Source organism: Thermobia domestica, chromosome 13, assembly GCF_964235325.1.
Source record: "Thermobia domestica chromosome 13, izTheDome1.hap1.1, whole genome shotgun sequence".
NCBI lineage: Eukaryota > Metazoa > Arthropoda > Insecta > Zygentoma > Lepismatidae > Thermobia > Thermobia domestica.
Window position 1 is genome coordinate 188097719 of NC_137466.1, and position 17443 is coordinate 188115161.

At 37.9% G+C, this 17443-nt stretch overlaps 1 protein-coding gene across 1 annotated transcript in view; it reads left to right on the forward strand.

Annotated features, from left to right (window-relative positions):
• The first annotated feature begins 265 nt into the window (after positions 1-265).
• The window catches only part of LOC145668862 (uncharacterized), a 37340-nt gene continuing 20162 nt past the window's right edge, over positions 266-17443 (forward strand). Inside the window, exon 1 of the mRNA XM_081737087.1 lies at positions 266-494. The gene's annotated coding sequence lies outside the window, so the exon portion shown is untranslated. The remainder of the gene's footprint in view (positions 495-17443) is intronic.

Below are 17443 nucleotides of genomic sequence, written 5' to 3' on the forward strand. Positions count from 1 at the left end.
CTTTTAAAAAGATAGAGCTTCATTCATAATCTGTACATACAGTGAAGGTTTGTATTGGATGTAACTTTAAAACAAATAAAATACAAATCTTTATTCAGTATACAAATGTTCTGAGTCTCAGGAATGTTAAAATTTTCTACCGTATTAAATTAAATGTATCTCCCAAATAAGTTTGAATTGAAAGATTGCGCCTCATTAGAGAATCGAACTGATTGGTTGCTGCTATGGGCGTCGCACGTGTTCCCGGCGCCTCGCTCGCATTGATCGCTGTTCTTGGCTCACACACAAACATACACATTGAACTGAGAATTCACTTGCTACGTTCCTTTTACTAAGCAGAATTCGAGTGCTCATTTCTTACTTTAAGCAGTGGTTATTTTGAATATCCATTGTTCTCATATCGAAGTAGAATAAGATGACTAACATGCCCTTGTGATGAAGAGGCATTACGACCTTTGGTGACCTGATATGAATCACTCAAGAATTTTCCACAGGTATGACATATTTCTATTATCGACTAATTCATTCACGTAACAAATCTGGTAAAGGAGGAAATTTTATATAATAATAATAATAATAATAATAATAATAATAATAATAATAATAATAATAATAATAATAATAATAATAATAATAATAATAATAGAAGTAGTGATAAGCAAATTATTACATGTTTCTCATAAGTAGTAAACTGTTTGGTTATTAAAGTTAAGCATACTTTTCAGCAGGGGCGCCCGAAGAAAATTTTCTAGGGTGGCATCTCCATAGTTGCTATATTACGTCTGGTATTTAATATACATGGTTTGCTATATTATGGATACATTTTCGTGAACCAGAGGGCCCGGGCCCCATCTGCTCCCTTTGGGCGCCCATGCTTTTCAGCACCTAGTTTATATAAGACGTGGACCGGCACTTGAAGGTGGAATCCGAGCGATCGTAACTATTTCATTTTAATGCTCTCGCAACGGGAATTGTATCCGGGACTACGTACACCAAACGGGTACGCTTTAGTCACTAGACCAACAAAGAGTTCATAAGTAGTAAAAAAATCCCTGGGGGAAATCCCCCTTGGAAATTAACCCCCCTCCAGAAGATTATGTTCCCTTTATTATATTCTATAAATCTAATTTTTATCTACAGTCACTATAATAGAAATGGGTACACACACACACCACAATTTTTTCGAATGTGACTTCAACATAAACTGAGCAATTGGAATAATTTTTAGTACTGTACTGTACGTTCTGTCAATGTCAAAGAAAACTTAATTGAAATGGGTAAACTTGTTTCACCTTTATTGACATAAAAAGAAAAAAAAAAAAGGATCATGTAGAATTATGTATCCAGATTTGTTGGTGAGTGTATATTACATCAAAGGATATAAAGTTTCTTATCTTATGTGTGACTGTGAATTGTGTTTATAAAGTACTGTGTTCTTAGCATAAAGACAGCCAATTTATGGCTACATAAATATATTAGCCATTATATTCGACTTTTACATTAAAAGAGATCAGTGGCGTACGCAGAAATTCGTCAAGGTGAGGTTCGAGCTCCCAAGTTCATATAATTTCAGATGTTTACAGGGCCGGATTTACCACTAGACCCGAACCAACCTAAGCAAAAAAGGCCATATGAACATATAGTGTATTGAGCATATTGGCAGAGTTAGCGAAGGCCGAAAGCGTGGGACCAGTAAGTTCGAAGCGGCAGATATCGAAAACCAATAAGCTTAGATTGCGATCTATAAAGTTTAGAAGTGGTGCTAGTGTTCAATACGTAGTTGCTCGGTTCATACACATAGGTGGCACTTGTGTTCAAGACGATATAGTGCGGTCATTGTGCTGCGGGGGTTGAACAGGACAAATGGTATTGGTTGACTAAATATGGTGCGTTATTCAAACCACAAACAGGTCTACATGCTGTTGATGTAAGGTTATGTAGATGGCAATGACCGAGAAGCAGCACTACTCTTCTCGGATATTTTTTCCTAACAGACGCCAATCATAATGTTTGCAACAATTTATCGGCGCGTGTGTGAAACAGAGACCGTAGTACTTGTTCACGTGGATGCTGAACGACCCCATCATATACGAACATCTGTTATGGACAAACGTGTGTTAAAAGCTGTGGACAATGAGCCATGTACAGTACGAGTACAAGGAAACTTAGGCGTGAAATGCAGGTTAGTCGCGTGACTGTGTAGAGTGCTTTACATGAAAATGACTTGTATCCACATCACCTGCAAAGGGTACAAGGACTGATAGAAGCTGATTTTCAAGCATTTCACCAGTGTTTTATACAACAGACCACTACCATCATGCTGTTTCAGGCATCAATACTGTTCACTGACGAGGCCACGTTTGAAAGGGATGGTATCGTCAAAATGCATAACACACACACTTGGCAGATGCTGGTACCCACGATTCGATTGTTGCTCATCAACACCAATTTGGACTCAATGTATTGTATTCTATGGTATTATCCATGATTGACTTATCAGCAGCCCGTACATGCTACCCTAAAGACTGAATGGAGCACAGTATTGACCTTTCTCCAGGATAGACCTCCCGAATTACTGGAAAAATGTTCCCCTAGCGGTTCGTCGCAACATGTAGTACATACATGATGGGACTGCCGCATACTTCACTATGAATGTCTGGCGGTGGTTGAACAACAGTTTCCTAAGAGCGTGGTGATCCAGTGCGTTGACCTGCCCGGTTTCCGGACCTGAATCCACTGGATTTTTATCTGCAAGTGTGATACATGAAAAGTGTGGTGTATGCCACTCTCCTGTCAACGATGTTAACGACTTGGACCAACGTATCTACAACACCTGTGCAACTGTTCGCTATGACCCAGGTATCTTCGAACGGGTTCGCCAATCCATGATCCGGTGTTGTCTTGCATTGCTGTCCAGCGGACACTTTGAACATCACTTGCGATGTGCCTGACGAACGTTTATTTGTGTCACTCTGCACGCCTATATCTACCGCTTCGAACTTACTGTTCCCAAGTTCATATTTGGGCTTTTTTTTAAATGCTAACAATATTGTAGAATTTCGCTAGGTTACAATAAGAAAAATTAGTAATATGTTCTGTTAGTCAGTCACTTTTTACTATTCCATAAGCACTCTCTGATATTGGTCATATTCGATCATTCTTATAAATCTCCCCCTTCCCTTCCCCCAAGTTGCGGGGCTGAATTTGGATTTAAACGGCATTGGAAGTGGCATTTGAACGACCCCAAAATTATGGATTCGGCACTAATATGGCTAATTTTTATCACACACACACACACACACACACACACACACACATATATATATATATATATATATATATATATATATATATATATATAGGGTAGTCCTTAATTTTTGATTTCTGAATTACTTTGGACGAACCCCCTAAAATGATTTCATATGGGACCAAAGTCAGGAGAAAAATTAGTTCCATTGAATAATATTAAATGGTGCCTCAAGAGACCTAAAGTTTTGAAGACGGTTACAATTCATAGCATATGGAAAAAATCTGGAATAAACTTTTGTAAATTAGAAACAACTTAAGGGAAGGCGAAGATATCCTGGATAATGGAACTAGAGGAAGAAACACCTAATATTGTATAGTATTGTCATAGCGCCATCTTGAAGTCCGCCATTTTGGATTCAGGTCAAAATTTTCAAATGGGAAGAGGGTCATGTGAAATATCTTTTTGAGGTAGCGTTTCACCAGAAACACAAATCTGGCACTATTTTAAAGATAGCTTTAGTCGTCTAAGAGTTATTACCTGTGAAAAGATTTTTCTTTTTTACAGATAATAATTTATACACGACTAAAAGTAAAGACATGAATTTGGCGGGAAAAGAACTAAAGGGATATGCACGGTTTCAAAAGAAAGAGGAACGCAAAAGAAAAATTCACTTCTGAAAATTATTTGTTAGAATTTTATACATTAAAAGACATGGAGGTAAGCATTTCAAGAAATGAAGAGGAAAACCCAGTTGAGTATATTAGAGAAAATGTAAATTTGGATGCGTGTGTTAATCCGAACCCTGCAAGAGATGTGAAAGGGGAAAAACTAATTTTATTACGCCTACTCCAAGACAGGTTGCTGCTCTTGATCTATATAAGGTCACTGATAGAGCAACAATACATATTCTGACAGCGACGGCAGAAGCATTAGGCCGTAATGTAGGGGAACTAGTAATAAATAGGTCTCCCATTCACCGATGCTGAGAGAAAATCCGTGGCGGAGTTGCACAGGACCACCAAAATAATTTCGGAGTGCATCAAGTGCGTTAGTTGTGCAATGGACGGAAACCTATTGCCGAATTTGACTGGCAGAAAGAATGAACAGTCTATCAGTAATTATTACAGGAGATGGTCATGAGAGGCTAATTGGTGTTCTCAGTTTGCCATTATCAAGAGAAAATATGACTTCTACTACAGTTCATTAGCTTAAAGAATAGAATTTGGTAAAGTTCGTGCACTCAGTTTCTTGTAACACTACTCCCTGCAATATGTGTCATGTCAACGGTGTCTGCATTCTGCTAGAGCAGAAGCTCTAAAACAATCTTCTATATCTTCCTTGAAGACACTACATTTATGAATTGGTTTTAAAATGTGAATTTGACAAATGTTTTTTCGTTTGCATCTGGACTGGATGTTCCCCGATTTAAGCGTTTTCAGAACGAGTGGTCTAAAATAGATTGTACCAACTTTATTCCAGGAATTGATGATGATGATGTAAGGAACAATATTTCCGATATAAGAAATGAAGTGTTAAATTTTGCTATCAAACTTGTAGAAGCAGGACACTACATAGAAGATTACAGGGAATTTTTAGAACTGACCATCATATTCTTGGGTGGCATACCTCCTTGAGGAGTTTTCTTTCGTTTACCTGGAGCAATTCACCATGCAAGGTGGATGGGAAAAGCTATTTACTATTTAAAAATACTTCTCTTTTACCAACAATTTCGTTTAATGAAGCAAATAGAAACGGGTCTTCGGAGAGTATGCATTTTTCTGATACGACTAAGTGTGCAAGCTTGATTTAAATGTGATCAAGCATCTCATTCACCATTACAAGACCTGCAATTTTTGAAAGGTTTGTACAGTTATAGACAAATAGATACTGAATTGTCTGAAGTGGCTCTTTCTAAACTTTCTCGGCATCTCTGGTACTTGACGGATGCATCGTAGCATTTTTTTTTTTTTTTTTTTTTTGAAGATGAAGTTAGCATAATGGAAAAACAAAAATTGGTTGAAAGAATTAAAAACTGTAAGGGGAAACCGTGAAGCAGCAAAAAGGCCTGACGCAAGAAGTGATACTATAAAAATTATTGTGAAAAGAGAAATCAATCATTTTGTTACAACAAACAATTTTTTCTCGAGAGATTTAAAATATTCAAAGGGTTTCTTGAGTACGATTCGATTTCATGGTCAAATGACAATGACTATCCTCAAGGAAAGACACTAGATAAATAATCTACGTAACAAACGACGCAACAGAAAGGTGAGTGAAACTAATAGAAGATTACAGCAATGTTCTTACGAAAAATAGGAACATAAACAGTTTCTTTTGCAGATAGTGAAAGCCCATAGAAAATCTTCTCCTAGATGTGACAAAAGTGAACTGTGTAGCAAATAAGATTGAAAACTTATTGAAAACTTACCTTAACCCTTTCACAGAGGAAGTCGACTTTTGTCGACAGAACCAAATTTCCTTAACATGCGAATGTCGACTATAGTCGACGTGTTAAAATTTGTGTGTCCGTATCTTGGCTTTGTCGAGAGTAGTCGCCAAAGTTGTACCGTTCATTTTTGTTTGTGTTCTATTGTTTTCGATAAACAATAGAAATCACACAGAAAACCTTTGGCGACTACAATCGACAAACCCAAGATACAGACAAATTTTAACACGTCGACTATAATCGACATTCGCAGGTTAGGGAAATTTTGTTCCGTCGCCTTCCACAGTGAAAGGGTTAAAGCTACTACGTAAATAAGAGATATTTCAATTTCTTCCAAGTTATAATTTTTCTTTTTCCTCATAATGGTCTATGAATCATCTTGATGGGAAACCTAATTTCTAGTTCATGGGGAAACAAAGATTTAACTTTCTCTAGCCGTTTGTTTCGAATTTATGTACAATACTTCCAAAATTCTTACAAATCTGTGGTCCATAACTACAATAAAATAACATTACATCGAAGCATTTCGTTTTTCACACGTAATAACTCTTACATGATTATTGGTGGCGTAAAAATAATGCCAGATTTATGTTTCTGGGAAAACGCTACCTCAAAACGATATGTCACATGACCCTCTTCCTATTTGAAAATTTTGACCTGACTTCAAGATGGCCGCCACGATAATGAAATGAAATGAAATGAAATATTTGAGTTTTATGTCCCACGGTTATGCCGGTTAGGCTAAAGGAGACGGTGATGATGAATAATGAATGAAATGGTGGAATGAAGAAAGTGGGAGGAAACGGGAGAACCCCGAGAAAACCCACGCACATGGTGTTTGTCCAGCACAAAGTTCACTTGGCGGGGGCTGGGATCAAACCCAAGCACCAGAGGTGAACGCTCTACCACTGAGCCACTGCGGCCCCCGGTATAATGGTATACAAGATTAGGTTGGTGTTTTCCTCTAGTTCCATCATCCACGATATCTTCCCATTCCCTTAAGCCGTTTCTAAATTACAATGGTTTATTGCAGATTTTCCTCATATACTATATATTTTAAACGAATTCAAAACTTGAGGTCGCTTGAGGCACCATTTAAAATTATTCAACCGATCTAATTTTTCTCCTTGCTTAATTTGGTCGTATATGGAACCATTTTAGGAAGTTCGTCCAAGGAAATTCCTAAATTTATTTTTTCCCATATAAATACGAGGGTGGTTCAATAATTATTGTCCCTGACCTATAAGCAGTTTTATTTTTCCAAAAAGTCTCCTTTCATAGTAATGCACTTCTTCCACCTATGCTGTAAAGCCACTATGCCAGCTTCAAAGAAAGTCTCTGGCTGAGCCGTCCTTCCTTCACAGCTTGAATAACAGCTGCATTTGAGTGAAACTTTTTCCCCTTGAGGTGCTCTTCAACTTTGGGAACAAATGAAAGCCACTAGGATCTAGGTTGGGTGAGTAGGGAGGATGTTCCAACACATCAAAACCAGCAGCATGGATTACGGCACCAGTAAGATGGCTTTTATGGGCCGGAGCATTATCTTGGTGGAACAGCACTGTTCGCTGCAACGTCCCGCGCCGTTTTTCCTTGATTGCTTCGCGCAACTTAGAGATTAGGGCTGCATAATAGACATCCGTGATAGTGTGTCCAACCTCCAGATAGTCAATAATATGCACACCCTTCGCATCCCAAAAAAAAAAAGAAAAAATGTGGCCATAACCTTGCGTGTTGACGCTTGCACTTTGAACTTGCGTGGGGGAGGCAAACTGCTGTGCCGCCACTCCATGCTCTGTCGTTTGGACTCGGGATCATAGTGGTGGAGCCACGTCTCATCCACTGTCACAAATCTATCACAGAACTGTTTCAGGTCTGCCCCCATAACCTCCAAACCAGCTCTTGAACATCGAACTCTGTCTTTCTGATGTTCACGAGATAACATTTTGGGTACCCATCGCGCTGACACCTGTCTGAATCCCAAGTGTTCACGCACAATGGTTTCCACTGAGCTTACAAAGATGTGCATGATGTCTGCTAACTGTTGCAACGTGATTCGTCTGTCTGCTATAATCATATCATGCACAGCGTCAATGTTTTCTGGGGTGCATGCTGTTGTTGGAGGACCAGCACCAGGGGCCTGTTGACAGCTTTCCCTGCCGCAACGGAAGTCGCGGCACCAGTTCTTTACCACCTAGTAGGAAGGAGCCCCATCACCCAACACACTAATTATGTCCTCATGACTCCTTTGGGCTTAACCCCTTTTTCTGGAGGTACTTGATGACAGCTCGTTGTTCGGTTTTCTCCATTTTTCAAGCTAGGTGTCACCTCTCACTCCTGAAACGACAAAAAAGAATATTAATATAGCAGCTATGGTTCTGAAATTTAGCATATAGGCATCTAAGACATTAGGCTACTATATCCTCCATCATCCATCCCAGATCAAGTATTTTAAATATGCCGGGGACATGAATCCCCCTCCCCTAAGTTGCACTATCAAAGTGAAGTGACAAAAACCATCCCAGGCCCGAACCTCATTTATATTGAAAATTTAATCGAGGTCGGTCGAGTGATTCAAGAGTTATTAAGTCACAAACATTGTCACTTTCATAGATTAATATTTTTTCCCCCCAAAGCTATATACTCAGCAACTTATACGAGTAACCTGTACACGAAATAGTTTAAATATGACACAATTTACCATTCCTTATGAAATTCTTACATTCCAGTATCACACATCAAGAATATCCTCTAACATATTATTGTTATTGTAAGGTACATGTTTTCCTTATGTGCTTTCGCACTATCTCAGATTTCTTGTAAGTATTTGAATAACATTCGTATTAATACGTTAAGTCATAAATCATTCATTACTTTGTACTGTGCTAATCTTTCTCAAGAAAATATGCTCCCAATTTCCTCGTTTCACGCGGGGAAGTACCTTAAGTGATATTTACTTTTAGGAAGCACGTGGTGTATCTTCTCGGTCATCACGCTACTCTCTTCACAAGAAGTTTCTTGAAGCGAGTATGAGCTATCTTTTATCATTCGATTCAATCAGCATGCGTTTGTTTCTTCCACAATAAGTTTCATAAAATTTATTTATCCGATTTTTATGTAACTTGGCAAGCACCTTTCTCCAACCTTACGTAATACACATATTTTTGGGTTGAAATCTATCAAGAATACGGGGGAAATCAAGCTCATGTTGCGAGTTTGCACACACGTATTTACAATACGATAGCTACATAATTGTCCCGTATAACTTTTAGTTTCCTCACATACGTATGATAAGAAACTACACAGTATCTTCTATAAAAAATATTATATTTGAATGTTATGTGGCTAATATTTTTGTGTAAAGTTTGCCAATCGCTCCCACAACTTGGGGATGAAACCAATGCTGTAATTCAGCCGGTTCACCCAAGCTGGTTGTTACAATTATTTAAGGTTTCCGAAACCAGTTGTTAAAACTGTCTCTACACCTCTAGATCGAGTACTTACGAAATAATATGAAGGTTGATTGAAAAGCAATACCGGGTACCTCCATGGCTGTAGATTTTTTATTTGTTAACTGATTTTCGAAATTCGTTTTTCATTTGATAGCTACGTTTGTCCTCTATGTAATGCACTATTCACATTTTGACTAGTCTCAATCCCTTTCCATGTACTTGCAACAACGCGTGATTAATCAGTCAAATCCATATGAAGAAGAAATCCGGTGTTTTGTTGTTGTTGTTGTTGTTGTTGACATCAAGATTGAATGGTAGCTTGGGACGTAGGGTTATGGGGGCACTGCAATGATTGTCTCTTGTGGGGGTCAAAATGTTGAATCCATGGTTTATCCCCCACGAGGATGCGCTGGAGAAAAGCCACACGCTCATGCTTGCTGCTTCAACCTCATTTACATGTTGGTTGCGATCTTCTTCAGTTATCACCAGTACATCAAGGACACCTGGAAACAAAGGAAGCAAGTGGATTACACAGGGAAGTGTTTCTTAACCTTTTCGAGCCTAGCTTTCCCTTGGGTGAATGTGATTGGCTTGAGCGCCCTCGTCATCTTAGCCCAAATCCACCCATGCACAAGGATGAACGTAAGACTTGAACAAAGCAGTCTAAGAGCAAAAAAATGCTTCAGTTCTTAAAAACAGCCTTCAAGAATATGTAAAGGAAAGTGAATATATATAAAGTAATTATAAAATGTGAAGGAACATTTTGTTTTAATAATTTGTCTTACATTATCCTTCCTTTCCCTTACATTTTCCCACACAGAGAAAAATCCGTTCTCCGGATAGCGGTATATTATACAAATATACGTATCATCTCGCTTACTATAGAAATCAGTATGGAGCATACGTTATCCATATGCTACATATGCACTGCCCTTAGATGTTACATCATGCCGTTGCAGGATGTCTGACATCTAACAGTTTTCCGTATATCACATGCATATACTTATGTTACATTCCTCAGCTATATGTTATATACGTCCATTTGTATGCGAGATCCTGACCGCCTACATTGTTTCATACGGAAAGTACGTATAGATGGAACACTTATACAGAAAATATTATAAAACATGCGTTTTCAGTTATACGTCTGCTGTACGTTGTCCAAAAACTACAGGAATCACGCATGTAACCTATCTTTTTAAGTACGCCACCTACAATTTTTTCTCGGTGCATCCTCTAATTATTCCAGTCCTTTATTATTATTATTATTATTATTATTATTATTATTATTATTATTATTATTATTATTATTATTATTATTATTATTATTGTTGTTGTTGTCAAACTCAATTGTGAGATTCTCCATTATTGACAACGGAATTCCTCAAGGTTTCCCATTGGAACTATTACTTTTTTCAATTTTTATTAATGATTTACCGACAGTTGTACATCATTGTAATATTTTGCTCTATGCTGACGACATCAAGCTTTTTAGAATATTTAATAATATTCATAATAATAATAAGTTACAAGAAGACGTAAATAGAATTACTGTGTGGTGTAGACATAATGGAATGAACATAACGGGCGGTATTCAGAGAGAATTCGTTAATCGAGTGTTAGTCACAGTGTAGTTAGTAGCATCTAACTCTTTACTAAGGAAGGTGCACTTTATGGTATTCAGAGTCTACTTTGAGTACAATTAAAAAGATGATTAACTTATATAACCCCAATGCATCGGGTGAGAAAAATAAATGTGGCAACTACGGAAAAGTAGATCAGCGCATGCGTAGTCTGTAAAATGAAAACATGAAATACGAAATGTGTCGCACGCTAAACCGTGGGTAAAAGATTAGCTTCTGCTTGAGATTAATTAGTCACGTGTGATTAACTTCGTCAAATACTACGTTCTAATCAGAGACTCTGAATACAATTTTGATAACCATCCCTTAGTCAACCTCGTAGTATGGCGTTAATCAGACGTCAAAACGACTCTGCATAAGGCCCAACTTGTTTAAAAACTAAGCAGGCAGGCTATATGACATACGGCAATACTATAAATGTGAATACTATGTTAATGAATGTAAGATTGAAGGTAAAATTTTGCAGAAAGTTGAGAGATCTAGAAGTAAAGCTTGACTGTTTCATACGTTTTAATTCACGCATACAAATATATATATATATATCGAAGCGAAAAAAATGATTATCTGTTCATCAATTATTTGGAGTAACTTAACACAGTCACTCATAAATAGAATTGAAATGGTACAAAATGTTTTATAAAAATGCTTTGTTTTAAGATACGTTTAGATTGCTATCGTAAGACATCAGACTCTGGAAGAACATACTTTAAACTTGAACAACTTGATACGAAAGAAAAATTAATGCGAAATTTATGGAAAATATACTATACTTGACAACAATTGTTATTCAAGCCCTATCTTTTTATATTATTAAAAGCAATATTTAAAAAAATAATAACTTGAAGATAAAGGTTCCAATATATGATACAAAGAGTAAAATAATATTTCAACCATCAACAGAAAACATGTTTAAATCTCAAAACATAAAAAAATCATAATCACTATATAATTTAAAACTATATTTTATTCGTCTTGACGTAGCAATGAATTCTAAGAATATACACTAACTTTATTGTGTATTTTTTAATTCACTCATTTCATATTTAATTGGCGTAATATTTTCTATCGTTTTCTGATTTTTTCTATTGTATAGTTTTGTGTTCGTAACACTGAATTAAACGACCAAGTACTTAGGGATGGGCACGAGTCGAGCTAAAACTCGACTCGATTCGAAACTCAAAGCGAATTCGAGTCGAATCAAAGGTAATTTTCTCGAGTCGAGTTCCGAGCCGAGTCACTGTTTTGAGATCGAGTTTCGAGTCGAGTCGAGTTTCATAAACGGCTCGCTCGTTTAGCTCGTTTTCAAATCGTTGCCTGATTAGACTGGAAAGCGCAATTATGAGAAATGTAAGCAGATATGTGGAATATTTTTAGTGTTACTTACGAGATGGGACACTGCTCGCATCTCGTCTCGTATCGATTAACCAGAAGACAATGGATTTTTATAACGAGATACCCTCAAATGTCGTGAGGACCATGATAAGTACCGGCATATACTGTAGTTCTTACCACCTGCACGGTCGAACTTTTGAGCAGAAGCAGTTGCCCAACCCGGGTAGTGATGTTAACTGGCTCAGTTCGATTCAACTGAGCGAGCAGCTCGAGCCGGCTCGGTTGAGATGAGGCACCGACTCGGCACAGGTGAGCAATCGGCTCGAACCGGTTCAGTTGTGGTGAGCCATCAGCTCGGTTTGTTTCGGCTTGGTTGGATGAGCTGTTGACTCAGCTGTGGGTCGAATGGGCTGGGCTGTGGGCTGTGAGCCGAATCGCTAGAGCCATTGAGAACCCTAAACCCGAGCCGATCAGGTTTGAATATGTTTGACCGACACCCTCTATCTTTTAACGATTTTTAGTTCGAGTCCGGACACTTGCTCCTCCGGAACTCAAACCCAGAACCTCGTGAACGATGTCCTTGCCTCCTAGACTTCACGACTACCGAGGTCAACTGTCAATTAGTTTTTAGTATTTAGGTACAAACCACCTACTATTTATGTTTATATACGGTGGTGTTATAATAATAATAATAATAATAATAATAATAATAATAATAATAATAATAATAATAATAATAATAATAATAATAATAATAATAGTTGTAATAGTAGTATGTATCATTGATATTGTCTATGTAGGATACTTGAAGAAAGTACTTGAAACTACACACAACATTTGACTCGATTTGGCTCGACTTGACTCAAAACGAGTCAAATTCGAGTCGAGTTGGAGGAAATTTTTCGAGCCGAGCTCAAAGATGTCTGTTTCAAGTCGAGTCGAGTTTCAATGAAAACTCGCTCAAACTTGCTTGTGTCCATCCCCACAAGTACTGTATTTTTGCTTTTAGCTGCTCTCGGCACAGTAAAAAAAGTTTATTATTATTATTGTTTGTATAAAAGTTTAAACTTTTAATATGTAAAGTACATAATGACTTTTGTCCAATGATAAAAAAAAGTCGGGCCATGGAACAGTAGGCCATAAAATCTCAAACGCTTCCTAAATAGTCTATCGCGCCCCACTAGCCCCTTCTTGTTCAAGCTCCCTCTTTGGAAATGAGAACGTCCCTGGGGCTATTAATGCGCAAGTTAAGAACTACAGACATAGAGTACAAATCTAGTTATCAAGTACAAAAAGAATTTTGAAAATAAATTAACAAATAAAAAAGTTACAACCATGGAGGCATTACTTTTCAATTAAGCATCTTAATAATAATAATAATAATAATAATAATAATAATAATAATAATAATAATAATAATAATAATAATAATTTCTGTAGTAATATTTTTGAGACTCTAATCTTTCCCAGCTTTCAAAGGAGCAATTAAGATATGCTACACTTGAGACATCACACATTAATCTTCTAGGGTATCTTATCAGTAGATATATAATCCTTACGGTGTACAAACTAGGGATGGCCAATTCCGGAATTTTTACTTTCCGGAATCCGGAAAGTAAAATCGGAAAATTCCGGAATTCGGAAAAATTCCGGATTTCGGAAAAATTCCGGATTTCGGAAAAATTCCGGAATTTAGAAAAATTCCGGAATTCGGAAAAATTCCGGAATTTAGAAAAAATCCGGAATTCGGAAAAATTCCGGAATTCGGAAAAATTCCGGATTTCGGAAAAATTCCGGAATTCGGAAAAATTCCGGATTTCGGAAAAAATCCGGATTTCGGAAAAATTCCGGATTTCGGAAAAAATCCGGAATTCGGAAAAATTCCGGAATTCGGAAAAATTCCGGAATTCGGAAAAAATCCGGATTTCGGAAAAAATCTGGATTTCGGAAAAATTCCGGAATTCGGAAAAATTATTTTTTCTTTTTGTAATCCTAAGAATTTTGTTCAAACGCAAACGAACAAATTTCCTTTTTGTAATCCTAAGAATGTATGATGCAAGTTAAGCTGAAACTTACATCCTAAAGTATACACTACTCAATCTTCCCATGGTTAATGAGATGTAGTCCAAAAGTACGATGTACTCCTAATATTTAATATTTGTTTTACTGTGATATTGTCCAGAGGTAAGACATATATCACACTGAGATAAACAACTTGACATAATGAAGATGTTATCATACGTAGTTTTCCAGAAAATCGTGAGAAACTAATTTTTGTGAAGTTAAAATATGCGTCGCTTGTTGCCAGTGGGATGCAATTGATAACTTTTATGCTGGAATAGTCTTATTATTATTATTATTATTATTATTATTATTATTATTATTATTATTATTATTATTATTATTATTATTATTATTATTATTAATCGTTTATGTACTGTAAAAGAAAAATGTGAACCGTTAAGTAGTAGATTTTATCTGTTGTTTTTTGATATCTTCTAACAGTAATAACAAACTGCTTGTAAATACGCAATGATTACACAGGGCCGCATAGGTTCTGTTGTTTTTATAATTTTGGGTGTTTTATATGTATTTGAACATGCTGAAACCGAAACTAGTACTAGTTTTTTCATATCACGTAAGAATTTCTTACAATTCACGATTTATATATGTTGATTGCGGTATGCATGTTTAAGTGTAATTCAACTGATTGACACTAGATGTCACAACAACGCGGTGAAAGTATCCACGCGGTAATAACAATGAATATGTTTTAAATGTAAGGAAGTTTAATTTAATTAAATTAACAAAAATTTTGCCTGCATGAATATTTAAAATATTTCTATATCAAACCTTGTTATCTCATTTCAAATAAATTTCATATTTAATTATCGCAAATCTTAGATGTGCTTCAATAGTTGGCCAAACCAGGAAAGAAAAGATCAAACCCGGCCAACTACCGCCCTATCAGCCTGCTCTCGCATACCAGCAAGGTGTTTGAAAGAGTACTGCAGAGCAGACTTCAGCAATTCATAGAAGATCATGACATCATCCCGGACCACCAGTTCGGCTTCAGGAAAGGACACTGCGCGGATCAGCAGCTGGTACGGGTGGTAGAGAAGATATGTGACAGATTCAACGAGGGAGGCCACACCTTGGGGCTTTTTCTCGACATAGAAAAAGCATTCGACAAGGTGTGGCACGAAGGCCTCTTTCACAAGATGATGCTCCAGGGCACTCCGCACTACCTTCTGAGAATCATCAAATCCTTTCTTCAAGGAAGAACCTTTTGTGTTGCCCATGCGGGACACCTAACACCCTCCAGACCTATCCTAGCAGGAGTCCCCCAAGGATCCTGCCTATCCCCAACCCTCTACGCCATGTACACGGCGGACATTCCCACAACCCCCAACACAGCGGTAGCAACATTCGCAGACGACACGGCAATCTTTGCCAGCCATGGAAACATCAGATACGCTGAACTATACCTCAGACGACACGCCGAACTTCTCCACCGATGGTCTGAAGAGTGGAAGATCAAAGTCAGCGAACAGAAGACCTCAGTAGTAAACTTCACAAGAAACAGAAGAAGGGTTCACGTCAGGATCACCATGGCTGGAACACCCCTCCAGAACCGAGATGATGCCAAATACCTCGGAATAATACTGGACAGGAAACTTACATTTGCTCACCACATACATTCCATCGCCAAGAAAGCCAGTCAACGCCATCAAGCCTTGCTACCGCTACTCCTCTCCCCATCCCTCACCCTGAAAACCAAACGCCATATATATCAGATGAGCATTCGTCCCATCCTGATGTATGCCCACCCTGCATGGCAACACGCAGCAAAAACGCACCTCAGCCAACTACAAGTCATCCAGAACAGAGTAGCCAGGTCTATCACTGGACACTCGAGAGACACTCGCCTCGAGCAAATACATGAAGATTTGGAACTCCCATTTCTACATGACTACAGAATTCACAGATCAGCCAACTTCTGGAGGACAATCAGAGCCTCACCACACCAACACATAGCCACCATAGGAACGGCCAACCCAAGAAGACGAACTTACAAGATGCCGCACCCCTAAAACGCACAACCACTAAACTGACATAGGAACAGCAAAAGAGGAGCGCGACAGTTGCGTCCTCTCTCACAACAAATACGCACGCAAAACAAACGACAGTCAACAACACAAATGGAAGGCAAGGGCCCAAGCCCGGTACTTAAATCAACCACAAAAACCGCCAAGAAATCTCTGCTCTGCTCTGCTGCTCTGCTCTGCTAGTTCTCTTTTGTAGTTCGTTGAATACTGTGTTGCCATGGCATCTCGTGGTTGTAAGAATAGACCAGATTTAGTTTGTTACATCTGTGGTGAATTTGTTCCACACAAACAGAAACAGGAAATTACAGACTTTGTAAGAAGGGCATATTTCGCATACTTCCGTAATCTTGGAGTTCAAGATAAATCATGGACTCCACACAATCTGTGTAGATCTTGTGTTGAATCGTTGCGGAACTGCTGCACTGGAAAGCGGTCATCTATGCCATTCGCAGTACCAATGGTGGGGAGAGAACCCAAAAACCACAGCGATGATTGCTACTTCTGTTCCTGTGAAATTGTAGGACACAATACTCGAAACGAGACAAAGATAGTGTATCCCAATATTCCCTCTGCAATGAGACCTGTGCTGCACGGCCTAGACTTGCCTGTTCCGACACCTCCATCAATTCTTGAGTTTGTAAGTGATCCTAGTTCGTACAGTGATTCAGTGGAAAATAGTGAAATAGAAGATGAAGTTTACAACCCCCCTAGCGGATCTCGTGACCTTATACCACTCACTCAACGCCAGATCAATGATCTAGTTAGAGACATAAATCTGTCTAAAGAATCTGCTGAACTTCTTGGATCCAGACTTAATGAAAATAACTTGCTGGCCTGTGGAACATTTTCCTGGTACAGATATCGGGAAAAAGAATTTGTGCAGTATTTTTCAAAAGAAGGTTCTGTCGTGTTTTGTTGTGATGTGTCAGGTTTGTTGATGAAGTTAAATTTCCCTTGCCTTTCTAGTGATTGGAGATTATTCATTGACTCAAATAAAACAAGTTTAAAATTTGTTCTGTTACATAATGGAAATAAGTCCCCCTCAGTTCCTATTGCTCATTCTGTGTCATTGAAAGAAACATATGACAATGTGCAATTTATTCTTAATAAAATTAAATACGACGTACATGGTTGGGCGTTGTGTGGAGATTTGAAGATTTTGAGCATTGTATCTTGATACTTGGGCAACAAGGTGGGTATACAAAAATACCATG